This window comes from Colossoma macropomum, unplaced genomic scaffold, assembly GCF_904425465.1.
Source record: "Colossoma macropomum unplaced genomic scaffold, Colossoma_macropomum, whole genome shotgun sequence".
In the NCBI taxonomy this organism is placed as follows: Eukaryota; Metazoa; Chordata; class Actinopteri; order Characiformes; family Serrasalmidae; genus Colossoma; species Colossoma macropomum.
Window position 1 is genome coordinate 27,467,392 of NW_023494801.1, and position 27,831 is coordinate 27,495,222.

Below are 27,831 nucleotides of genomic sequence, written 5' to 3' on the forward strand. Positions count from 1 at the left end.
CATTTAATCTCTGTCAAAACAAAACCTCATATCTTTAAAAAAACAGGAGAAGAAAAAAACATTAACTTTCAATGTAAATTAATGTAACTGTTATATTCTAAGCTACTTTAGATTGTTTATTTTGATTCAGTCATCATGCAATTTTGACACAGTGTAACCAGCAGATGGCATTTTCGAATTATGTGAAGAATAAAAAAAATAGATACAAGGTTTTGTTCCAAAAGTGAAGAGAGAGCTTCACAGATCTTCATTTAAACTGTCTTGACTGTCACTTTGATCCACATATTCTTTTTAAACGTTTCCGTTTTCATCTGCAAATATGGAATTTCCATGATGAGTATAAAGATCCCAGCAACACTGCTTTGCCTTAAACACTCACACCAGCATCACGCACATTACCATTTCAGTGTCCCCGGTGTGATCAGAATGGTCCACCACTCAAATAGTATTGTGACAACAGCTTGTGGTCTTGTGGTCAGAAACGAATGAATGTGGTTGAGTGTTAGAAAAAGGTAGACATTTTTAATAAAGTGGACACACAAAAGTAATTCAGATGGTCTTTAGCCAATACTTAAATATATGTGTTTTTGTAAGATAAAAAATCAAGTTATATGACATTTCCAGAGTTTTTATTTGCAGTTGTTATTTTATTTCTGGTGACGCACAAATTGTTGACTCACCCGAACTTAATATGTTTGAATAAATAATAAAGAAAAAAAAAAATCAGTTTCTAGTAACTTAACTATATGCATTGTACAACTTAATTGTATGGACAAGCTCCCCTGCACATGCTTGGTCCAACTTCTCATGGCACAAACAGCACAAAAAAGGAGTTTTTCATAAGCATGGTGACTGTTCTACCCATTACAAACATATATAATCCATATAGCTGGGTATTTTGCTTTTGTGACATGAAGAACTCTGCCCGCTTTGTGGCTGTGTTGAAGGTCGGTAGGCACGCACTAATTAGCCAGCTAGCCAGCCAGCTTTTTTTAAGTCTGTCATTGACCATATTAAAACCATTACAAACCTTTTTATGACCTATTTGGCTATTGTATTTTGCTTTTGTGACATGAATAACTCTGCCTGCTTTGCAGCTGTGTTGAAGGTCAGTAGGCATGAACTACGAAAGGGGTATAGAGGAAGAGTGAGTGCTTGGCAAATTAGCTAGCTAGCTAGCTAGTCAGGCATCTAGTGTTAGCTTTTCTGGCATGGACTGACATACCAATAGGTGTTATATCTTGAGTAAAAAGGGATCATTTCATGGCTGAAAATATTTGTACTTGCATTGGCATTGAATTTCCCTGGTGAGCTAATAAAACCTTGTCTTCGGGCTTGTCTACCCTGCAATCTTTGTGTAGCAAAAGACGTGATGAAGATCGCCATCATTGCGGTTGTGGGAACCAAAATCCTGGAGAGTTTGATGTTGCCAGATCCTGTGCTTTGCTGATGAGGGATAATACATGCACTTAAATTGTTTTACTCTCAACAGCATCAAACAGAGACTCATATCTGTCTTGTAATGAAATACAGTAGGCCAAATACTTCAGTGTCTTTCTTTTTTATGCTTTGAGTACAATGCGATGTGAAATCACTGTACAGAATATAAGTAGCCATATTGTCTAATATTTGCTCTTTTTTACTTCATTCAGAAAGACTGACATTACTGAGAAAGAAGCATGAGTTGGGGGGAAAAAAGACTTGAGCTAGTCAACAAACATTTAAATGAATCTTTAGTGATATTAGGCTACAATTGTATTTTAAAATATTATTTTAATTACATAATATAATATAATTTATATATACATAGTTTTACATTGATAACTTGATTTTTTGTTTTCCTTCAACTTAATATCTGTTCATGTTGACAATTACTAAGTTCATGTTACTTAAAAATGCTTTTTACTACGACTGAAAAGCTAATCCACCAAACTTAAAATATTGTGTTGGATCAATGTAATTCTACCAGCAGTTGCCATAACTCAAAAAGACTAATGCAAAATGTGCCTTAAGTTTTTTTGTTGACCCAATGCTTTATTTTTTAGAGTGCAGTGAATGTAAGGGCAAGATAGGTGTTTTTAATAAGAGGCAAGTGTATATTCTCCAGTTTTAATATTAATATATTCTGGTTATATGATTTTTCAAACATATCAAACATATTGTTAAAATACTCCATAATAAACATACAGGTCTTACTCTCAGCTGCTCTCTGTTTCTTGTAGATTCTGGTGTAGATGTAAAACGCTCCAACTAACAGGGACAGCAGGATGATGACCTCAAAGAGCCACACTGACACAAACACCATGAAACCTGACAAACACAGAAAAAGAGAGGAGGACAGAATATAGATGGTATGTTGATGATATGATATGTAAATAAATCTAGACTAGAGGTAAATGAAACTGGACAGAAAGGACAATTATGTGTCAATGCTGTTCATACCTGCACTCTATGTATCCACGATTTTCCTAGACAGCAACATTTACCATTACGCTTTGCTCGTCTTTAGAACGAGAATGGGCACGACTTCCGGTATGCGTTTGTTGTTGACAACCGATAGCGTATGGATCAGCTTCAAGGCTAAAGGGATATATCATTAGTAAGTTACTAAACTGTGAAGCTAGCTAGGTTTTGCTTTTTGGATACAAGAAGATGGCAGTTGTGTTGTGGTGGCATCATGGACAAGAATGTTTAACAAGAACTGTAAATGGTGTTACCCAGTCTGTTCCTCATCCACTGAACGCATCCCAAGTCTGGGTTGACGACATGAAACTGGCCAGATGTTATGTATGTTGACATTATCAACTACCTTGTTTTTGAAGGTCTACACGATGAAAAGCTGAGAAATCGTAAAAGAACCAAAGCTTATAATTATCTACACAGCAATAAAATCGGAAGGGTTCTGTGTTACCATTGCGAACAGTTCACATTTCTCAAAGCTGAGGTACAGCCAGGCCAGTCCGTTGAGAAACCTAACTACTCAGCATGGGTTATGGTTCCAAACAATGGTGTACTAGAGACAGGAGGATGGTCTTGCATCGCTGGTCTGGGCAGATCTTGTAGCCACGTCACTGCTGTTTTGTGGAAGGTAGATTAGGGATTTTAAATGAAACTAGAATACATAGCTAGATGAGATGCATTAACTCTGAGAAACATAATTGGTTATGCTGCCACAGTAGCCATAATGGTTTATTAGTTTAGCACTGCAGTAGCAAAGTATTTCGTAGCCGACTAAAATATGATCAGGTGTGCACTCTTCATTCGCTTTGTTCACCAGAATCTATCTCTTGTGCATTTATTATGTTTTATCACAAAATGGAAGGAGCAAACGTGAATATTTTGCGTTTTTTTTTATTCAGTGCCACTAGCCGTGCTCTTTTGGCCTCGTCTTCCTCGGACACTGACATTCTGATCTGTGCTTGCCTTTGTGTTTGTAGCATTCATTTTCCAACATCGTTTTAAGCTTTCGAGTGCTGTTGTGACACCATCGAACAGCACATGATGTTTCTGTGCTTTTGAGACAGTTCGATTGCATCGGAATTACTCTCGGTGAAAAACGTTACACAGAAGTTTAGCCCATTCCAGAGTAACAGCACTTATAGAGGTGCCTGTATGTAAAAGTTATTATACTCATCATTTAGAAGAAGTGATGTTTTCAGCAACAAAGTGGAAAGTAGTGATTTTGTTTTTTGAAGCTTCAATATAATTTAGTTCCACTACAGTGTGTAACTATGTCTATACATCATACTGTGTCTAAAACAAGTAGAAACAAGTCAAAATGTATTTTCCAGCACTAAAACCACATAATTTCAGCGGAACTACTTCACCGTTTCCAGGGTAATAGCTTAATATTGTAAAACCCTCTAAGGTTTTAAAAGAATTGGAGTGATTAAGCAGATAATGCTGTAAGCAGATATGCTGTAAAAGCTGGACACTTTATCTCTATACATTAAAAAATTATTTGTCACCATTATCTTTCCATGTTATTACCAACAAGTTACCACTACAGTTACTAACTCACTCACTCATCATCTAAGCTGCTTATCCTCCTGGTCGTGGTGGAGTTTGAATCTAACCGAGCACTCTTTGGGCAGAAAGCAGGAAAAAGTTGCTAGTTATTAACATCTAGAAAATTTTCGTGTAATTTCTAGGTTAGTACAACTTGTTACCATTATTTTACCAATTTTATTACCAACTTATGCTACAGTTATTTATTATTCATTAACAACTAGATAACGATCAGGTCATTTTTAGGTTAGTATAATTTCTGTTTTTTTTTTTTATTTTATAACCAACTTCTTACGTTACAATTGCAAACTTGTTATTTAGTAACAACTACAAAATCAGCATGTAATTTTTATTTTAAATGTACTCATTATCATACTATTAATATATCACTAACCACTTACTGCCAATGTTTAAAGTAAAGTGCTCCATAAACTTGCATTAAGTTAGAGGAAATAAACTGGAACAGCAGTAAAAACTCAGAGCTCCTTCAGTAACAGTCATCCTGTTCTAACTGAACTCATGGTAGTGTAATAACAATCCTGGTTATAGCCAACATAGCTAACCAGAGACAAAGCTGACCGCTAAAATGCACAGTTCCTTTATCCTCATGTTCAGAACAGGATGAATGTAAGATTAAACATTTTTGATAGATGGACCTAGAACTAGTTACAGAATAACGTGTGGGGGGCATCTTCTCCCAAGGTGCCCTACAGAGAAGATATACAGCATGAAATTATTAGGGTAAAGGCCCCTATCATGGAATTCTGAATTTTCCTAACTGCTCTGAAATGAGAATCTGATGTTGAATGTAAACACTATTAGAATTTCAGAATGGACCATTCACCTCAGGCCATACAGTCCATATATAAAAACTAAGCTCCAAAAAAGCCTGTATTGGATGTCACAAAAACTGTCACTCACTGTTTAGTCTCAGCTCTCTGGTAAAAACAGGCTGTTTAAAGTGTTTAGAGGTGAATACAGTAGACGACACTTCACTGTATCAGATTAATGACAGTATCAGTATCAGACATTTCCGGTATCAGTATAACTCTTTTAATAGTATCCTCCCATTCACCATGTATCAAGACTGCAGGTACAGTGGTCATCCCACAGCTCCATAACATGGATCATTCTGAGTAAATCTACAAACAGGGTTCATGAACCTCAAACCTGCAGAGGAAGAACAGCAAAAACATTCTGTCATTAATCTGATACAGTGAAGTGTCGTCTACTGTATTCACCTCTAAAACACTTTAAACAGCCTGTTTTTACCAGAGAGCTGTAATTAAACACTGAGTGACAGTTTTCAGTGAAGAAGTAAATGTTTAAATGAGTGAATTTTTTGGGGGAGACGACATCAGGCATATAAGAAACAAGCAACAGAATTAAAAATGTCTAATTTGTTTAAACAAGGGAATATTTTAAATGAATGTACTGTAATCAAAATTTCTGTATAAACTGCTCTCTTACATGTAAACAAAATCATTCAGAGTGGTTTGGTGTGAAACATTCCATTCTAGAGAAACTGAGTCAGAAATGTTCACAGTGGTGGTGATAGGAAGCAGACATCTACAAGGTTAAGAATGGTTAAATTGGTTAAGAATACACAGCCTGATGTGCAAAACATTGTTTTACAATTGTTTTGTGAAGGTTTTTTTAAGATAAAGTATTCCTCAGAGAAAATTCCATTATTTTACAATCATCAATATCGCATAGAAAATCTCTGAAAACTCCTGTAGGTTATCTGGTCATTTTGAATAGTAAATAAAATGCCTGTATTTGTGTTGTAGATATCATGAAGCCTGGTTCCTCTCTCCACCTCTGTAAAGAAAATAGAGTTGGTAACTTTATTCTGCAACAAACCATTTCATTTCATCCCAAACCACTCTGAGTGAATTAGGCAGCAAGTTTGAATTCCACTTTAATATCAGTCTGAAGCTTCGCTCATGCCACAGGAAAAAGGGTTGTGTTCTGCTCTAACCCATGTGCAGGAGTAAAGTTGTCCCAGTTTCCACACCTGCAGTCTTTTTGTCCTAATGACCATGCTCCCAACAAGATCTTACCCTTTCTTTTACTTTGTTTAAAAGGTAACACTTTCTATGAATGTCACATTTGTAAGCGTCTATAAACACATTTATAACATGTTATAACATGCATTCATAAGGCATTATAAACATGGTTATAAATATTTATAAAAACTGAATTACACTGCATTACACTTTATAGCCATGTTTATTATACATTATGAATTGTTAATATAATGCATTATAGGTAGTGTTAATAACATGTTATACTGTCAAAGCCAAAGAAGTCAGTCCCAGCTTGGAGAGTGTAAAGTAAAGAGGTAACACTTTCTATAAATGTCACCTTTGTAAGCATCTATAAACACATTTATAACATGTTATAGTGTATTCATGAGGTATTATAAACATGATTATAAATATTTATAAAAAGGAATTACACTGAATTACACTTTATAGTCATGTTTATTATACATTATGAATTGTTAATATAATGCATTATAAATAGTGTTAATAACATGTTATAATGTCAGTGCCAAAGAAGTCAGTCCCATCTTGGAAAGCGTAAAGACAAATACCAAGCTAACGGTGGTGCACATTGACTTTCCCACATTGGGTAAAACACTGATGGCAGCTCTAGTTTAAACTCTGACATTTAAAGCCTGTAATGTGCTTTATTGTGAATGTTTTAGTGTTTCAGTAAATTCCTCAGTAAATACTTCAACTTGAAGGCTCACTCTGTACTAAAGCCACTGGAGGAGGCTTTAGTACAGTATGCTTCACTTTACTTAGAGCGGATAAATACAACTTATGAGCTCTTATAATTTATTATGATCAGATTACGTTACATTATAATGTATTATGTTAACAATTCATAATGTATAATAAACATGGCTATAATGTATAATGCCTTTTTATAAATATTTATAGCTATGTTTATAATATCTTATGCATGCATTAAAACATGTTATGAATGCATTTATAGATGCTTACAAAGGTGACATTCATAGAAATTGTTACCAGTAAAGACAAATACAAAGTTTATTTATGCCCTGGGATTTCCAATACTATATTTCTCACCATTGGTGCTGTTAGGGCTGCAGTGTTAAGTTAGTGCCAAGCTAACAGTGGTGTACATTGACTTTCCCACATTGGGTAAAACACTGTTATGTGTAATGTTAACAATTTATAATGCATAATAAGCATGGCTATAACATGTAATGCATTTTTAGAAATATTTATAGCCATGGTTATGATTCCTTATGAATGCATAATAACATGTTATGAATGTGCTTTTAGATGGTTACAAATGTGACATTCATAGTGTTACTGTTTAAATAATAATGAAAACTTATAATAACTAATAACTAATCATGAATACTCATAAAACAGAAAATTATATATATATGCTTCTGAATGTAACAGCTTGCATCACAGTGACAGCTGTGACTATTGTTTATTTTGACTATTCTTTTTAAGTATAATAAAAATATTATGGCTTTTTTGACCTTCACAAAAATTTCAGTACCACAGCTTATCAGATCAAATGTATATGCATTCAACATGATATGAATTCAATTTGCAAAATGAAATGTTACTGCAGGAAACTCACCCATGGAAGCTCCTGTGAACATCACCAGGATCCCAAAGATGACCAGCATTCTCATTTAGCCCTTCAGTCACACACAACCTCCACTCTGACCACTTTGACTACTCTGACCACTCTGAGCTTTTGAAATTTTATGATACTAAAAATGTGAGAAAGAGAAAGTGTCTTTATGTTTGTGTAAGAGCTCATTTCATATTATTCTTCTTTTTTTCCAAATTAAAGCATATTTCATTTGATTTTCAGGTCTTCTTTACATAGACACAACAGAACAGATTGTGTCTTAATGCAAATAACATCAATAACATTAATACCTGGGACCTGATTTATTAGTGTTTTTAAACTCTGTGTTATGCCTGACAGCAAATAATTAAGCAGATACACAATGCTTCACTTCAACTCCTTTCAATGATCAACAACCATCAGGAAAAGCAGGGCTAATAACAAAAATACATCACTTCCTGTCTATTTTCTACCAGCCTCTTGACTCACCCTGCTGGTGATTCTGTGGTATTGCACAATATCGCACTGAACACACTTTGTTTATATTTAGTACAGTGCCTGAATATTTTTTCCCTATCAATTTATTTTTTATACATATCTTTGTTTAAATTTATGAATACATCCTTTTTTTCCTCAAATGTAAATGTACAATGTTAAACACATTGGACATTGTTCATTAAAGTTACATACAGTCAATTCTGATCGTAAAATGATGCACACAAATTTCCCCAATAACAGTTACAGTTTTATTATCGATCAGTTTCATCTTTTTGCACATCTGTATGATCAACGAGTGCCTTTAAATTTGAGCATAAACATGTAACAACCTGAAAAATACTTGATATGTGGTTAACTAATCAAACTACAACCAATATAATTTATAATATCAATGATGGGAATAAAAATAGAACATGTGAATAACACTAATAATTTGTGCGCATAAGATCCAGTACAAAAGTGTATGTACTGATTTTACATGAACATTATTGTAAACAAATGATGCAACTATTTCATGTTCCATTTATAGACATTACACTGTGCTTTTGGTTTATAACACTGACTCCGCCCAAAAAACAGCAAATACAAAACACAGCCAGTACTGAAGCTGCAATAATACAGCCTGAAAATAAGTTATTTTAGAAAAACTATCACACTAAACAATCACATCATTCTGTCTAAGAGAAAACAGACATTTTGTTTCTTTCACATTTTATCCTTTCCAGTCATCATGACCTCAACCTCCACCTATGAGCATAGCCATAGCTAAAGCTCCCTACTGAAGCATCCACATTAATTAGGGCTGCTCATGTAAATGATATGTAAATGTGGTGCTAGTAGACTGGCGCTTGATTTCAAACACTGAAGCTCAGATCTCCACTCATATGAAAGCTTTTATAAATCAGACACAGAGCAGCTCATTCATGATTAAATGTGATGAAAGCTCTCTTTTATAAGTGACTTTGATGAATAAGGGCCACTATGTGTGCACATTTGTAGAGGATATATGCACCACAAATATATAACAACAACATATAAAAAAGGCTGAACAGTAATAGTAATACAAAATCAAACCTACTGTGTGAGGCTCCTGTCCACATCAGCAGTACAACGATGACCTGCAGTTTGTCTGGTTCCAGAACACAAACAATGACCAATAGGCATCAAAGCTGTAGAAAATGGACGTTGCTTGAACCACAGTTTGTTCTTCACCCATATAGGGGTGATAAGTCCATCCCCCTACTTAAACTGAACATCACGTCAGTCTTTAAGAAAAAAAACAGGAAGTTTATTTCTGTTTAAGAGTTACTTCCTGAGTTCATAACAACCACAGTGGGAGTTTTAACAGAAGACTGATGATGATGATCAGCTTCACTGTGAACAAGTGCTGTAATTTCAGAGTAAACATTTACAAAAACATTCTGTCTTTAGTTCCCCTTGTTAAAGAAAAATGTACTCTTAAAAGCACATTTAAAATAAAAAGTACATACTTTTAAAGCACTTTGAACACACTTTAATACATACTAAATGTGTTATGGAACAACTTACACAAACTTTCACTTATATATTAATACTATATATATACTTATTTATTAAATATATATTAAATGCATTTAATTGTGCTTTTGAGTGCTTTTTTCTTGAACAACTTCATCTTTAGATATAATGGGTAGTAGTCATAATACTTATTCAATTTGAAATATATCTTAAATATACCCCAAAAATACGCCATGTTTACTTCAAAAATTGTTCTTTTCAATAAATATAGAGTGGATATTTCTAATAAAGGTGGATATTTCTAATAAAGTGGCCAGTGAGAGGAAATACAAAGTGGGTGTTTCTAATAAAGTGGCCAGTGAGTGGAAGTACAAAGTGGGTGTTTCTAATAAAGTGGCCAGCGAGTGGAAGGACAAGGTGGGTGTTTCTAATAAAGTGACCAGTGAGTGGAAGTACAAGGTGGTGATTCTAATAAAGTGTCCAATAAGTGTTTAATTTCCAATATTGATATTAACAGATAATAAATATCATGTTTAGTCTTAGTCTCAGTTGTTGTGTTTCTTGTAGATTCTGATGTGGATGTAAAATTCTCCTACAAACAGGGACAGCAGGATGATGACCTCAAAGAGCCACAAAAGAGAACACAAACACTATAAAACCTGACAAAGACAGAAAAACAAAGAGGGGCACAGAAAAGAGATGCCATGTAAAAATTACAGATGCTGGATGAAACATTAATCATGTGGAAACAGTTACTAATGGTAACAGCAGGGGGTGACATAGACCTTGATTGTAGCGTCTTTTTGTAGTGCTTTCCAACTCTAGTCTTGCTGCTTGGTACAGTAGTGATTGACAAGCTAAAGGCTACATGGCCAACAACCAAAAGAAAGGCAATTTACAAAAGTTTTAAATCAAAGCTTAAAGACAAACAAAAAATTATTCACAAATTGTATGTATGTTATGTTCTAACCAGGCTTTCCTTTAAAATCCTGCTAGACAGAATGTCAAGTAAAATCAACCAAAGTACCAAAAAGCCTCAAATGTTTCTAGGGAAATTTTGCTATAGTGTTGCTGCACCATTGATATTAATGGTGGTTGTTGAGGTGTTTCTTAGGGTGAAGGTTAAGGTTAAGGTTATTGTTCTGAAGCACAAATGCACCATTCCCATATAGGCTTTACAGCACTGCAAAGTTTCATGCTTCTATATTAAAAAAGTCAACTGGTGAAAATGTAACAAAAATAAATAAATCATAGAATAATCATAGAATTCATAGAATAAAAAAGCATAGTCCAGTTGTATAACTAGAAGAATTTCACACTGAAGCTAATACATCAGCTCACTCTAAAATGTACAGTTCAGTGCTTCTGCTCTTGGCTAACAAAGAAGATGGGTCCAAGAGCAAAATGAAGCAGGACTCAAGCAGCTGGAAAAATACTTGATCTAAAAAATGCAGGTTTTACAGTCTTTCTGTAGAGCACAGGTTCCCAACCCTGATCCTAACCACATTTAGAAAGATACTTTCAGCATGATAATGATAAAAGACAGAAGTCTGACCTGTAAGACTATGACACAACATTACTGAATTGCTCCATGAACAGGACAGTCAGTTCCAGAAACCTGACAGTGACAAACCCTGAATCTCAGTGCTATAAACCCTCTTTAGGATGAGGAGGAAGGAGCTGTTCTCAACAAGATTGCTAAATGTACAGGATATCAGTGGTGTAGGCAGAAGTACATTTTTTGGAAGGCCTGTGAAAAAGTGGGCAGGCTAACTTGGTAAACATTATTTTCAAAACGTGCCATGTACCACAATGTTCTAACATCATGTTCTAACATCATTATACTTATTCTGATGTTTCTGCCCTGATAAAAAAACAAAAGCAACACTGGATCAGCTGACATCAACCAGAATTCTGGATTTACGTAAACACGGCCAACATTTTACTCTACTAACCAACAGCACCCCTCAGTCTAAATCACGCATCCACTCAACACAAACATAACTTCCACCCAATAAAGTTGGCAAAACAGTTGTGATGGGAAGGCTGAGAAAATAAGGCAGAGCTTGGCGGAGAGCATAATAACTTTGGTCATAATACAGTGACAGTGTTCACAGAAAATAAATCATATTTCATTATCTTAAAATACGGTTTATTCCATAATTTCTCCATTTGATTGTGTAGGCCTGTGACCAGTTCTACATACAAGAAGGATATTACATATATGCTTCTCCTTTTATATCAGATCTCATACATTGTGTAATTTAAAAAGCTTTATTGACATGAATGTTAGAACTGCAGTATTACATGGAATTCTGTTTAGCAATAAAGCTACACAGAGCACAAACAAGATGACAAGATCGACATGTTGCTGAACATATTATACACATATGAAATGAATAGAACTGTAATTGCAATACTCATTAATAATGAATTAAATTATTAGCTGAAGATCGGTGTATAGTTTTGTATTTTGTAACTTTTTTAAAAGCATTCAGCCATTTGAGGCAGCGTGTCACAGTGATTTTACAGCGATGTTTAAGAGGGTTTTACTAGATTTTGTGTTGCCTAACATCATCCCTTAACTGTGTAAAAATCACAGTAAAGCACAGCCTCTCATTACTTATTGCACTGATATAATTGGCCTCATCTTTAACAATAATAAGCTTTGTTATATAGCACCTTGCACATAGAAATGTGTCTCAAAGTACTTCACAAGGTATAAATGTAAACAAAACCACATGAACATGAAAGCAAGGGGAAGGAAATAAACAAAGAACGATTGAACAAGAAACAATAGTTAAAAAGCAGTGATAGTATTACCATAAAATAGCAAACAAAAGTCGTTCCAAAAATAGTAATAAAATAATAACATAAAACAAATATAATTTATCTGCATAATATAGAAATACAAAAGAACAATGACTACTTAAAAAATAAACACAGCAATCCTAGTAAGTAAAAACAATGGAATCATTAAAAATAAAGGTGGTAAAAATATGTTTTCAGCTGCTTCTTGAAATTATGTACTTAAGCCTGCCAAACTAGACCTTAAAGAATGATTTGGAACATACAGAGACAGGCAGTATGTTATGTATGTTGATGCTAATTCATGTGATGCATTGAAAACTTAGCATCATGCAGATTAATATAAAGACTAAGCTCTTTATACAGTATTAATATTTGTTCATAGATCTTAAATGCTTAAGATATAACATATATGATGATATAAGATATAATCATGATATACGATTAAGATTCGAGATATATGAACAAAAGGTGCTTAAATGTATTTATTTAAAACAGCTGTAGATCTACAAGTGATGTGTGGTCAAACATCCACATGAGGCTTACGTTTTTGGATTGGATTTGGATTTTTGGATTTGTTTCAGTGGACATTACTAATTGTAATCACCAACAGTCAGCAGGAGACTAGAAAAAATTACTTTTCAATGATAGTTATAGGAACCAAATATTACAATGTTCTGCAGCACATAAATATTCCTTTTATAACTGTTGTCATGAGTTTTCATGAGAGACTTTGTTCAGTAATACAACAGTGTCATTTTACCTTTAACGGTAATTGTTTTGACATCAGTTGTAAACTGTGATTGTCAGAGCTAGGCCTCCAGTTTGGGCCATCAATATAAAACTTGGCCAAAACATGAGGAAATAGCCCACTTCTACGATAATACTAACTTCCTCTAATGTCCACTTGGGATTCTAGTTGTTTGTTTGCACTAAGCTAATGGTCATTCACATTATCCTCTTACTGGCACTTCTACATAACCTTTTATTGCACTTCTACACTTTGAAGCTTCTAAAAACATTTAACATTCACGTTTTGGTAGCAGTTTTACATTGATTCTCTACAATTGTCCCCACTGATAGGTTATCAAAACATGATTGGCTGATTCCTTTATCACTTTCTGCTTATGCCAGTAGTTCATCACACTTTAGGACGTTTTAGCTTAATAGAAGTCCTAACTAATAGAATAACTCACGGTAACACTTTCTATGAATGTCACCTTTGTAAACATCTATAAACACATTCATAACATGTTATAATGCATTCATAAGACATTATAAACATAGCTATAAATATTTATAAAAATGCATTATACGTTGTAGCCATGTTTATTATGCATTATGAATTGTTAACATAATACATTATAAGTACTGATCATAACAAATTATAAGAGCTCATAAGTTGTATTTATCCGCTCTAAGTAAAGTGAAGCGTACTGTACTAAAGCCTCCTCCAGTGTTAAGAGTGAGGCTTCAAGCTGAAGTATTTATTGAAGGATTTACTGAAACACTAAAACATACATAATAAAGCTCATTACAGGCTTCAAATGTCAGAGTTTAAACTAGTGCTGCCATCAGTGTTTTACCCAATGTGGGAAAGTCAATGTACACCACCGTTAGCTTTGTATTTGTTTTTACTTTATGCTCTCCAAGCTGGGACTGACTTCTTTGGTGTTGCCATTATAACATGTTATTAACACTATTTATAATGCATTATATTAACAATTCATAATGTATAATAAACATGGCTATGAAGTGTAATTTAGTGTAATTCTTTTTTATAAATATTCATAACCATGTTTATAATGTCTGATGAATGCATTATAACATGTTATAAATGTGCCTATAGATGCTTACAAATGCGACATTCATAGAAAGTGTTACCGAACTCACTTAACTATATTTACATAGGTACCAGTGAGAACAATTCCTGATTGATTTTCTGCTCTGCATTTCAAAATTGTAAATATTTTGTTCCATCAACTTTTCAATGAAACAAGAGTCATTTGTAATATTTGCATAATTGAAACAAGACTATAGACAAGATTATATTGAACAAAAATGAACTTAATTAAAGACGTACTTTTTTAGTTCCCACTACTTGACAGATGCCATAATGTTTGACAACATAGCTTATGTCACATGATAATTTTCGATGTTTTTGTTCTTTTATACCTTATGCCCGATATTGGTAATGATAATGTGACTGTGTTCTGTTGCTGGACATGTTTATGGCATGGCTACATTAATGATATGTAGCAGATTTCAATGAAAATATTCCCAAAAACTATATTCTTCTTCACTGAAGCATTATTCTTCTGCTGATGGTTTAGACTGTGTGCAATACAGAAACTTGCTCATCTTTTCCTCTTCCTCCTCTTCTTGGCCCAGGTTGGTCTACAGAACCTTCTCCACCTCCTATTCCTTACCTATGAGCATTACAGTGGAGAAGACCACTGGGTGACCACTGCAGGTATAAGGTCTCAGTGGAAGCTTTGGATCTACTTTATGTTTCTGAAGGAAATCATCACGGCACAGAGACCCCAAGCTTAAACAAGACTTCACAGCAGACAATCTAATATATCTTAAATTTCGATGCAAGATAATGTAACTGTTTTAACCTAAGCCACTTTGGACCATTTTATCTTGATTCATTCATCAATAATTTTGACACAGTGTAAAAAGCAGCTGACATTTTTTTCATGAAAAAAAAATGAAAAATAAAGATATTATGTTTAGTTTAGAGAGCAAAGACATGTCAATATTCATAGAGCTTCATTGAAAACGGTCTTGATTGCAAAAGTTCAATTTTGATTAATTTCATTATTGATCATGTTTCCTTTTTTCCATCTGCAGATATAGAATTTCCATGGCCATTTTATTAGAAACCCCTACTTTGAAACTCCACCTTGCTGGTCTACAGTTAGAGACACAGTTTGTCCTAGCCATCATATACCTCTTCAACAGTGGTCAGTTTCTGACCACAGAGCCACTCTTGGTTGGGTGTTTTTAGTTGGTGGACCACTTTCATTAGAAAGCATTAGACAAGCTACCATGTCAGTCTCACTGATGTGCTCAGAATAGTCCAACAGTTAAATAATACTTGGACAGCAGCAGCCCCTCAGCAGTGAAACTCAAACAGACACTGACCAATGGTGACTGATGTAGAGTATAAGTACAAGTTAGGTGTTTCTAATAAAGAGGCCAGTGAGTGAATTTTCTCCAATATTAAAATTAATATATTCAGGTTACAATATTATTCAAATATATAGTTAATATACTCCATAATAAACATACAGGTCTTACTCGCAGCTGCTCTGTGTTTCTTGTAGATTCTGGTGTAGATGTAAAACGCTCCAACTAACAGGGACAGCAGGATGATGACCTCAAAGAGCCACACTGACACAAACACCATGAAACCTGACAAAGACAGTAAGAGAGGAGGACAGAACTCAGATGCTGTGTGGATGGTATGATATGTAAATAAATCTAGACAGAAGTAAATAAACCTGAACAGAAAAGACAATTATGTGAGACTTCATATCTGCACTCTGTGTATAGGTGTGTAATATGCTGCTGTTGTTTTGCACTATGAGGCCTGAAGAACGACATTTTGTTCCAGTTTACACAATTTATGTTGAGGAATGACAATAAAGACCACTTGACTTTTATCAAATGTAAAGTAACTGTGTGTTACAGTTGCAGAACATTTAAAATAGTTTGCTGCAGCTGTTGTGTTTGTTTTTTTTTCACTTGAAAATCAACAACATATTTGGCCAGGGGTGCTAAAATATGGGCATATGACTGCATTACTGTATTTGGGCACCTCTGGTTAAATGACATGTTTTGTTTTCTAAGTGAAAATAAGTGAACACACCCTCTACACCCTCTAAATCTGAAATTTTAGACTTTTTTTTTGATTGATTAATATTGATATGAATTGATTTACTAATGAGTAAAAACTGTAGATAAAAAGATGAAAACTCTTTGTAACTTAAAAAAGGTGTTTGGATGTTAGAAATCAAATTATATTAATGTAATTAATATTAATATAATTCTATACAAAATTATATGTTTTTAGAAACTCACTTGTTAGGTCTGTGAGTGGTTTCTGTATTTGTAGTGTTTACCTCACCAGCTTTGCACAACAGTAACACTGTGGGTTGGAAGTGTTATGAGAACATGTAACACAATGGGAACACATTGTATTTTCCAGCTCTCATTCTGTGCAATCTTGATATAATTACTTTATCTATTCCTGACTAACAACACTGGAAGGTAGAACAACATGTAAAAGTTATTACACTCATCATTTAGAAGAAGTGATGTTTTCACCTGATGTGAGATGCAGTAACTGAGAAACTAAATGGAAAGAAATTATTTGGCTTTTTGTAGCTTCAATACAATTTAATTTCACTTTAATTAGTGTGTAACTATGTCTAAACATCATACTGTCCGTAAAGCAAGTAGACACATGTGAATAAATATTTTTCAGCACTAAGACCACATCATTTCAGCAGAACTACTTCACTGTTTTTGGGGTAATAGATTAATATCGTAAAACCCTATAAGGTCTTAAAAGAGTTGGAGTTGGAGTTGGATATGCTGATAAAGCAGATATTATGCTGTAAAAGCTGGACACCTCATCTCTGTAAATTAAAAATGATTTATTACCATTATTTTTCCATTTTATTACCAACCAGTTACCACTACAGTTGTTAACTCACTCACTCATTGGGCAGAAGGCAGGAAATGCCCTGGACAGGTCACCAATCCATCACAGCTACAGTTACTAAGTTATTATTTTTTAACAACTAGAAAATGATGATGCAATTTCTAGGTGTAACTTGTTACCATTATTTTACCATTTTTTTTACCAATATCTTATGCTACAGTTACTTATTAGTCTGCAACTAGATCAGGTCATTTTTAGGTTAGTATAACTTAAATGGCATATTTAACTGTGTTCTCTATAGAGGCTTATTTTCTCTTAGAAGATCAACGAAACATGCAATTTGACCATTGATGTTCAAACTTTTGCATACAACCATATGAATTGTACAAAAATGTATCTATATATTGAAGAAGGTAAAAAAAGGTAATCATGTGATGGCTTGAAAATACGTTTTTTTTTCTTGTGTTATGTAGAACTATAGTTGATATTTTTATACCACAGGTTCAGTAATATTGTTTTGTATTAGGAGAGAATGAATCCACTTTACCAGAACACTGACGTAGTTCAATAGTTTTGTGTCCACTGCTGACATGATTTTGAGCATAGCAGGTCACAGCTTCTCTGTTCAGCAGAAGAGTCTGGTTCCCATCAGCCAGTTGGTGTGTATGTGGTAAAGTCCAGCTGTAGTGCACATTATCTCCATCAGAGGAACAGTGAACTTCCCTCATCTCACTGGAGAGGCAGTCATATGTCACATTCACTGAGGACACCACAGCTGCAAATTATAGATCAACAGATCAGTGGAGCTTACAGCTTAATCTACATTACAGCTCAACTAGTCTATGACTGCAGGTCAGTCTAGAGTAAAATTCAATCCAGATTACAGTTCAGTCAAGATTATTGCTCAGTCTAGATTAGTCTGGATTACAGATCCCAAACAATATTTGTCACTGTTAAAGGATAATGCCTTTGCTGGGCTGCACCACTTCATCTACAAATTCAATAAATTTTGAATGAGACACTTAAACATTTACCAAACTTCTAAAAAATGTATCCCTGGATACAAGAACCTACAAATTAAGATACAAAGAAATTTTAGGAAAACCTGATATTTGCAAATACAATAAAAAATGTTAATTTTCATGTCATTTTACAGTTTGTAACAAATGAAAAGTAGACAATAAGATAAGAATAAAAATGTATCTGGCATCAGTTTGATAAAAATCTAGGAATTGTAGCCATTAGGAAATTTCTAAGTCAATTAATATTTAAATTTTTTTAATGATGCATGTTAGTATCAGTGTAATTAGAGGTTGTGTAGACCTACCTTCAATAACCAGCTGGAGATGATAAATGCCTCTGCCTCTCCCTGCTGAATCAAATGCATGTAAAGTGTATCTTCCTGAGTCTCTTTTCTCTGCACTGCTTATTATCATGGTGCTGTTATTAGTAACAAACTGCCATCTTGGATAATCTGAAAAGTTTTGTGTGATTTTGTACTTTTTATATTTGAAAATTTGATCAGCAAGAGTTCCACTGATGTTCTTCAGTAACTCTAATTGATCCTCAGATTCCAGCTGCAGGTACAGTGGTCGTCCCACAGCTCCATAACATGGATCACTCTGAATAAATCTACAAACAGGGTTCATGGACAGCAAACCTGCAGAGGAAGAACAGCAAAAACATTCTGTTATTAATCTGATACAGTGAAGTGTCGTCTACTGTATTCACCTCTAACACACTTTAAACAGCCTGTTTTTACCAGAGAGCTGAGATTAAACACTGAGTGACAGTTTTCAGTGAAGAAGTAAATGTGTAAATGAGTGAATGGTTTTGAGGCGATGACATTAGGCATGCAAGAAATGTGCAGGAGAGTTAAAGATGTCTAATTAGTTTAATAAGATATACTTTAATTTCACTGTGATAGAAAAAAAAAACAATAATAAAGGAGCACTGCAAGCAAAGTCAACATTAAAAGGGAATTCCACTCTTTTTTTTTTTAACATTTCTGTATACGCTGCTCACTTAGATGTAAACAAAGTCATTCAGAGAGGTCTGGTGTGAGTCAGAATTGTTTCTAGTGGTGGTGATAGAAACCAGACATCTGCAGAGTTTAATGCCTCTAAAAGCTCCCTCACTGAAAGTTATTACATGATATGGTTATGAATACACAGCCTGAAGTCTGAAACATTGTTTTACAAAGGTTTTGTGAAGGTTTTGGCATAAAACATTTTTTTAAGGTAAAGTAGTCCATCCATCCATCCATCATCTAAACCGCTTATCCTTCTGGGTCGCGGTGGGGTGCTGGAGCCTATCCCAGCTGTCATCGGGCGGAAGGCAGGATACACCCTGGACAGGTCAGGTAAAGTAGTCATCAGAGAAAATATTTTACAATCATCATATTACGTATAAAACCTAAAAAAAAACGTATGTAGGTCATTTTAGAAATAAAATGTCTGTATTTATGCTATAAATATTGTGAAGCCTGGTTCCTCTCACCACCACTGTAAAGAAAGTAGATCTGGTAAGATCTGGTAAGCAATGAACCATTTCACCTCAAACCACTCTGATGGAATTATGAAGAAAGTTTGAATTCCACTTTAATATCAGTCTGAAGCTTTTCTCATGGTAAATTGAAAAGGGTTGTGTCCTGCTCTCACTCTTGTGCAGGAGTAAAGTTGTCTGTTTCCACACCTGCAGCCTTTTTGTCCTAATAACTATGCTCCCACCAAGATCTTACTGTTTTTTTGTTACTTTGCTTAAATAATAATGAAAACTTTACTCATAAAACAGCAAATAATACATATGCATCTAAAGTAACGGCTTGTATCACAATGGCAGCTGTGACTATTGTTCGTTTTGACTTTTGTTTGTTATTGTTTTTAAGTGTAATAATGATAATATTGCTTTTATTACCTTCACAAAAAGACATTTAAAACATTTCAGTTCAGGTACCACAACCTATCAGATCAAATGAATACACGTTCAACATGATATAAATTCAAATTGTAAACTGAAATGCTACTGCAGGAAACTCACCCATGGAAGCTCCTGTGAACATCAGCAAGATTCCAAAGATGACCAGCATTCTCATTTAGTCCTTCAGTCACACGCAGCTTCCACTCTGACCATACAACTACAAAAGTGAAAAAGAAGAAGTGTCATTACGTTTGTGTATATCATTATTTATCATGCTACTTTATTTAAACCTCTTGAGTTTATGCCATATCCAAGATCATCCTTTAAACGACAAAAGTTTTATATTTCTGAATTCGTCCATCCAAATTTACAGTATCATGTTTTACCACTTCAACTCTATCAGTGAGAGGAAATGCACCGCGTCTCATTCAGAAGTTTGTCACTGTACGGATGGAAAATACATTCTGATTTCCAATTCAGGCTGTTTTTTAAAGTATTTGTCAACCTTTCATCAACCTTTGATCTTTAAACTGACAGTCCTTCTTTAATCATATTAAAAGACTTACATAATTAACATTAATAAGGTTGGGAGCAGTCATGGGCTGGTGGTTAAGGAACCAGCCTAGTGACTGGAAAGTCGCCGGTTCGATCCCCTAAACCGACAGTACATGACTGAAGTGCACTTGAGCAAAGCATCTAACCCCCAACTGCTCCCCAGGTGCTGCAGATAGGGCTGCCCACTGCTCAGGCCAAGTGTGCTCACTAGTGTGTATGTGGTGTTTTACTGCACAGATGGGTAAAATGTGGAGGTGAAATTTCCCCATTGTAAGACTAATAAGGGTCACTTCATTAATTATATTTATTACTATATTAAGTAATTAAACAATTATTTGTATTGCTCTGTTATATCCTCTGGAGGGCAGAAATGTCTCATTTTAAATGGGAATTCCACTGATTCTTCAAAATGTCTGTGTAATTAAAATTTTGAGATATAAACAAAGTGAGTCAGAGTGGCGTGAGGTGAAATGCTTTGTTCTGAAAAAACTTACTAACTCTTAACAAGATTTCTTTACAGTGGTGGGATAGGAACCAGGGTTCACAATGTGAATAACACAAATGTAGTCATTTTATTTACTATTCACACATCCATGTTGGTAAAAATGTAGTCAATCTGAAAAATAAAATTCTATTTTGTACTATGTTGTCTTACAAAGCCCATCATGTATCTTTCCACCATGAATGCCTTTAAAAAAAGAATTACCTCAAATTTTATCTCAAATTGGTCTAAAATTCTATCTTTAATTTTCACAACCAGTTCATATAATCATTTTCTGTTAAGGAGCTTTTAGAGGTCTCGCTTCAGATGTCTGGTTCCCATCACCACCACTGCATACAATTCTAATGTTTAATGTCTCAGGGAGTTAGACAAGAATTGAATACTTCATGTAAAAACCACATTGACTGTTCAGGCGCAAATCGTCAAGTTATTGGCCCCTGGGCACAAATGTTTGGAGGGCTTTTATCAGGCTAGCTTTTCTGGTGGTCAGGAAATGTTTTGCAATATCAAAGTAGATTACATAAGGGATATGCAGCACAAAAAAGGGCACGTCACTGCTATAAGTGCATTTTTTGTCCAATCAAGACAAAATAATAGCAAGATTACACACACATTAATAAGAACACAGGCTAACATAAAAAGAAAAATCAATTAAAACTGAACAGCTGAAATGTACATAATAAACATGAAAAAAACAACAACCTTAAAAACCCACACTGTCAAACATTCCAAGCTAAAACATTCTGCCACAACAGTTATGTTTTTCATTTATATCTTACCTCTGATGACTTTATGCATGGAAGTGGAGAGTTCACAGTTCACTGCTGACAAGGACAATGAAGCTGTATGTCTTTAACTCGAGTGGCTGACATTTTTTGAGAGGCTTTACAAATGGGCATGATCTACTCTGTCAAAGTATCAAATCTTGCTTTTACAGATCTACTCGGCAAGTCTTTGAATATCTGGAGCATTAAATTCAAAGTAAATGTAAAGGAACATTACCATAAAGCTTAAAATAACCTGAAAGCTTCTCCAAATGATGGATAATGGAACGGTTTCTAAGCAGTGATTAGAGAAGAAAACAAAGCAGATGTAATGCATCAGAACTGTGATCAGCCACATCACAATGACACACTTTAATGAATTTCTTTTTTTTTTTTTGAAGTTCATTTCTTTGGTTTTTCGCTAGTAAAATTGCTACTAAAAACAGCTGTTTAAATTTTTCTCATAATTGCTTGCAAGGGCCGCCTAGTGGTTTGGGCCCCTGAGTATGTGCACAGTATGTGCCCATATACCTCATGGAATGATCTGGGCCTGAAATTGGAATTATCTTTAATGCTTATGTTCCCTGCCAATCATAAATTACATTGTAAAAAAGAAACAATTAAGATTTATGAGTTTTCTCTACAGCTGCTTTGTAGTCATCTTTACTAAAGTTTATTTGTTTAGTAACTTAGATTTGTTTGCTCATCCAACATTCAGCTTCGCTTATATACATGCAAACACCCAGAGTGGTTAATGTCAGAGTCTAATGATGTCACAGGTTACTAACGTAGTGTTAGGGGTCTTATTCAAGGACTCTTGGTTCTGTCCCATTTGATGACTCAAAGCTAGTCTGTTGGGTGGAGGGCAGTGATGTTACCCACTACACCAAAATAGAAATGACAGTAGTGACATCATCATTCTGGTCTTTAAACTGTGGTTTGTCTAGCATAGTAGGTAACGCCTCTGTCCTCCACCCAGCAGGCTGGGGCTTGATTTCTCATGTAAGCACATCATACTGTACCATTAATTATCATTGGTTGTAAGTATACTGGTGGTTTTGATAGAAAATAAAATGGAAATTGCTGAATTTGTGTCTCCAGAATGGAGCATTTCACATCAAGTAAAATGACTTTACTCTGAACTCTAGACTGAACTCTACCAAGTCCTTATATGAATGGAGCTGAATATTTACAAGCAGCATTATTTCAGTTCTTTTTACAATTTTCTGTGAAACAATGCGTTTTGATTTTGGAATCTTGTTGTACACTTTTATAACGGTCACTCTGATGTGCGTTTCTAAACATTCAGTTCAGTGTAATTTAACGATGGATGTTTTTAAAACATTTGGTTGTAATTTGTTTTCATGAGTGAGAAAATGTAGGTTTGATTTTTAATGATATTTAATATTAAAATGCAAAGATGATCAAACATGCACAACTTTGGTTTGGAGATTGGAGAATTTCTTTCCACTATTTCAAACTTACAAGCACTGGATTACCAGTTTCTACACTTATTTTAACATGATTCATTGGAAAAGGCAAAATCCTAAGATATCCCATGTTATCTGATGTTAAAAATAAATGAACTCATAAGGTAATAAATGTAAATTTTAAGGCACTCAATATTGATAATAAGACTATGACTAATTAATAAGACTGGCCAGGCCACACCCATAAAAGTGATCTCCTCCTCTCTATAATATCTTCCTATTTAAATAAAAGGTAATAAATAATAAAACAGAATTGAATCCTACTGTGGGAGGGTACCGTCCATCAGCAGCAGCACAATGATGACCTGGAGTTTCTTTGGTTCTGGAACACAAAAGATGACCAACAGACTCTGATCAAAGCTTAAGAAAAGGAACGTTGTGTGAATTTATCCCTGACAAGGCTGATAAGTCCGTCCTCCAACTTAACATCCCTTACAGTAATTAAGAAAAAAACAAAGAGGAAGTTTATTTATGTTGAAGATCTTCTTCCTGAGTTCATTAAAACCACAGTGTTATTAACAACTGAAAGCGGGTGATGATGATCAGCTTCTCTGTGAACAAACGCTGTAATTTCACAGCAAAGCATATGGTTGTCTTAAGTTGCTGTACATTACAGCTAAATGAAATATTGATTTTGGTACTAAATTACAGAGGAAACTGCTTTATGAGAAGCTCAGCTCTACTGCTCCATATATCAAATCTGAAGTACAAAATCTGGGTGTAATCTTAGATTCTGATCTCTGTTTTATCTCGCAAGTAAACACAGTCACTAAAATAACTTTTTACTCATCTGAGAAATATTCAGCTTTTCTATCTCAGAGCAATGTAGATAAACTTGTTCATGCATTCTAGGGAAACTAACTTATAGCAAGAGATTGTTATTAATTCGCTTATTTCTTATTTACAACATTAACACAACTTACTTCTAGGTTCATTTCAGGTTGGAGTTCCTGTAGCCAGTGATCAGTTGACCGAATTGTGATAATTACACCCACAAGTGACAACTTTAATAAAGGTATTTTATTAATAAAAAGGTTAATAGGCACTAAATACTAGATTTAATAAATATGCAGAGAGACATGAGATTCACTGGATGAACTGTAATTAGCTGAAACTCAGAAATAGTTGTTTTATGATGTTTGAGCAGGACTCAGAATGGGATATAAATGCCAGCGTAACTACTGACCTAAGTTTAGTTCAAAGGGGGACAGAGTAACACAGCACCAACAGCTCTGAAGCTGGAGGAGGAGAGCTGCGGGTCTTAGGTCACAGCAGAAACACTGGGCTGTTACCCCTATAAACACCACAAAGACCACCCTGGATGAATGAGCACAGTGAACCTCAGCTGGTTTGCATCAGTCTCTTGTGAAAATGGCTGCCTCTTCCGGTTCTTCTTCAGCAGTGGCTGCTCACATCAGGCTGAAGTTTCATACCAGTTTCATACTTTTAACCATCAAACTTCTGTGATGGCTTGCAGTCAGTGCTGGTTTATTTCTGTCCATAATGCTTAAACTATGCTCACAGATTTTGTAATGACCTATCATTGACCAATCAAAACTTACAAAATGAATCAACTTGAATAGCATTAAGTAAAAGAACATTATAAGCATGCAATTTCACAGATAAGCATTATTTTCAGTTTCAAAGATAAATGTTGCCAGAAACTAATTAACATGCAGCCTATTATATTTAAAGTACTCTGAGTTTTTAAGATTTAGTCTCTGAAAGGGGCCTAAAGGAATATACAATCTAATGCAAAACACTCAGAGGGTTTGCCAAAGGGAATTATGTGAAGGGGTTAGCATCTCAGGGTTATCTGGTCCTTATGTTTTTTTATCTAGGTGTGTGAGCTAGAATTTACTTTTGTTAAGTCAAAATTCTCCTGACATACTTGGCAACAAACGTGATTAGTCTGATTTCCCCTGGCGTCTGTGATTCCTCTTCCATCTTAAGTCAAAAAGGGATTAATTCGTCCAGAGGGTTTTGTGCAGGTTATAAATAAAATAGCTAAATCTCTTACAAACTCATAGAAAGTTTTTACACGAAACCAATCTGTTTCTTGATGGCTGAGACATTGTTTTGGCCTAACACTGAACTTGTTTGTGTGTGTGCTCTTCGCTGTTAGTACGCTGGCACAATATGGCTGCTGCTTTACAATGGTTTTTCATTTGTTTTGTATTGTGTGTGTGTGTGTGTGTGTGTGTGTGTGTTTTGATGTTTCCCTGCTGGCTGAGGAGTTTGCCATCATATCCACTGAGATAGCAGCTGAGTGATTTTCCACCTGCGGCTCAGAGACTTTTTGCACTGGCTGTTTGGGTGATCCTACATCTCAGCTGCATGATGCAGCCTGGATCGGCCACTTGAGAGATGCTGTATCATGGCTATGAGCCTATCTGACCGGGGACCCGATCAGCATGGCATCACAGCCTGGGCTGGCTGCTTGGTTGGCACTACACTGTGGCTGTAAACCTGCGAGTGGGGAATGCTGCATCTTGGTGGCTGGGGATGTGTTCAGCCCTCAAGGCTTTCCAGGCCAGCCTTCTGTGTGATGAACCATAGTTGCAGTGTGAGACTTTCCTCCACAGCTAAGGAATCTTTCCGGGCTAGTTAAGTGACTCTATACCATGGTCAGTGAAATCCCCCTGACTAGTTGTGGGAACCGTGGGGTTGTGTGTGTGTGTGTGTGTGTGTGTGTGTGTGTGTTCTGTGTTATGTATTGTTCATTAAGTATTTTGATACTTTCTGATTGTAAAGCATCCTTGAGCATGGGAAAGACATTTACATGTGCATATAAAAATCAGAAGAGGTATAGATTGAATAATCAATAAAATGGCTATGTTTGTGGTGTAGACATTGTGACCCCTGGTTCTTATCACCACTGTAAAGAAATCAGAGTTGAATAATTCCATCTACTGATGTGCTCATGTTTTTTAAATATGAGGTGTAATTTCAGTGGAAAATATAAGTAAGAGTTGTTTCTTGTTACTGATCTAGTATCAGTCACTGATCTTAGGCCATCATAAGCTGCAACAGCTACTTTGAGATTAAAGAGATTTGAATGAATGATGAAACTGTTACCCACAACCAAACAAGACATTTTCTGCATGGATATCCAGCTGTAGATCCTCAATCGGTGGAAATTTCTGTATAATTCAATTATAGAGATCATAGAGACCTTGAAAAGTCATTCAGGGAGTTTTGATTTGAATTGTTTTATTGTAGAGAAAAAATGGTTTCTGTATTTTATAAAATGCTTATTATTTCAACACCATGACGTTCAATTTGCTGGGTTTTAGGTAGCAAACTACTCCATCTGTTGTACAGAACTGCTATTACAACATTATTACTGTACTCTGCCAGCTTGCTAGATGACTAACAACAAAAAGAAGGTCAATGAACAAAAAAAGACGAAAGCTTCTAGCCAGATAAAGCAATAAGTCACAAATTATAGATGTAATGTTAAGAACAAGGTTTCCTTTAGACAGTAAAGTAAATATCTGTATTTGATTGATAAAAACTTTGGTAACACCGTTTATTTTAAGGTCTGCATCTTAACTGTTTATTAACTATTCTATTATGTATGTATATTTATTATATTATGGTACAGAGTTTTTATTGTGTGTTTTCTAAATAAGCCAGTGTTTATCTGATCATTTCTGGAAGGATTCTTTATTATAGGAGTAATTGTTATTAAAAGCAGCTAATAGTAAACACCCAGTATACTAAAACATTGTTTTATTAGCTGGAATATTAGCCATATTGGCCCTGAACAAAAAACCCAAAGGCTTGACCTGCTGTGTCAGTCTGTCACATGCAGTTTTAGCAATCTGCATGTCTCCTTTAGGTGAGAATATCAAGAAAAATAAGTCCGCCTGATGCTAATCACATACTATTTCACAGTAATAAGCCATGTAATGAACAATCATCAAAATTCTTATATTTTCAACTCACAGACACTTTATTCTAAAACTTGGTTTATCTCTGCTGCTGATGATGCTCTCTGTCTTCTTGATCCACATTGGTCTACAGGGTCTCCTTCACCTCCTGTACTTTCACTAGGATCAACACAGTGGAAGAGGATACTTCATCACAGGGATTTCCAAACCTATCTGCAAAGGGCTGGTGTGGCTGCAGTCTTAAATCTACTGATCATGTGAGCTCCTGCTTTGATGGACTGAAAACCCACAGCCACACCAGTCCTGTGTAGATAGGATTGGACACGCTGTTTCAACATCACAATGGAAACATACAATGGAAATGTACAAAATCTGTCAACATTGCCATGTTGTTAAAATGGTCATTATGATTTCTGTAAATTCTTGTGGGGTTTTTGGACTATTTCAATTTTTAATCTTTCATATTTGGCTAATATTTGATGGCTCACAGCAATTATTTAGAAATGTACAACTTAATATGATCTTGAGCCATGGATAGTTTTTGTGACACAAAATTATACAAAATGATTACAAAAAAATTCACATATAT

General features: G+C 34.9%; 1 long non-coding RNA gene across 1 annotated transcript; it reads right to left on the reverse strand.

The window, feature by feature from the left end:
* Positions 1 to 5,049: 5,049 nt before the first annotated feature.
* LOC118820966 lies at positions 5,050 to 9,330 on the reverse strand. The gene is made up of 3 exons (XR_005008297.1): positions 9,215 to 9,330; positions 7,642 to 7,777; positions 5,050 to 5,178 (listed from the first exon to the last, which is right to left on the reverse strand). It is a non-coding gene; the product is annotated as an uncharacterized LOC118820966 (long non-coding RNA).
* Between the last annotated feature and the right edge of the window lie 18,501 nt (positions 9,331 to 27,831).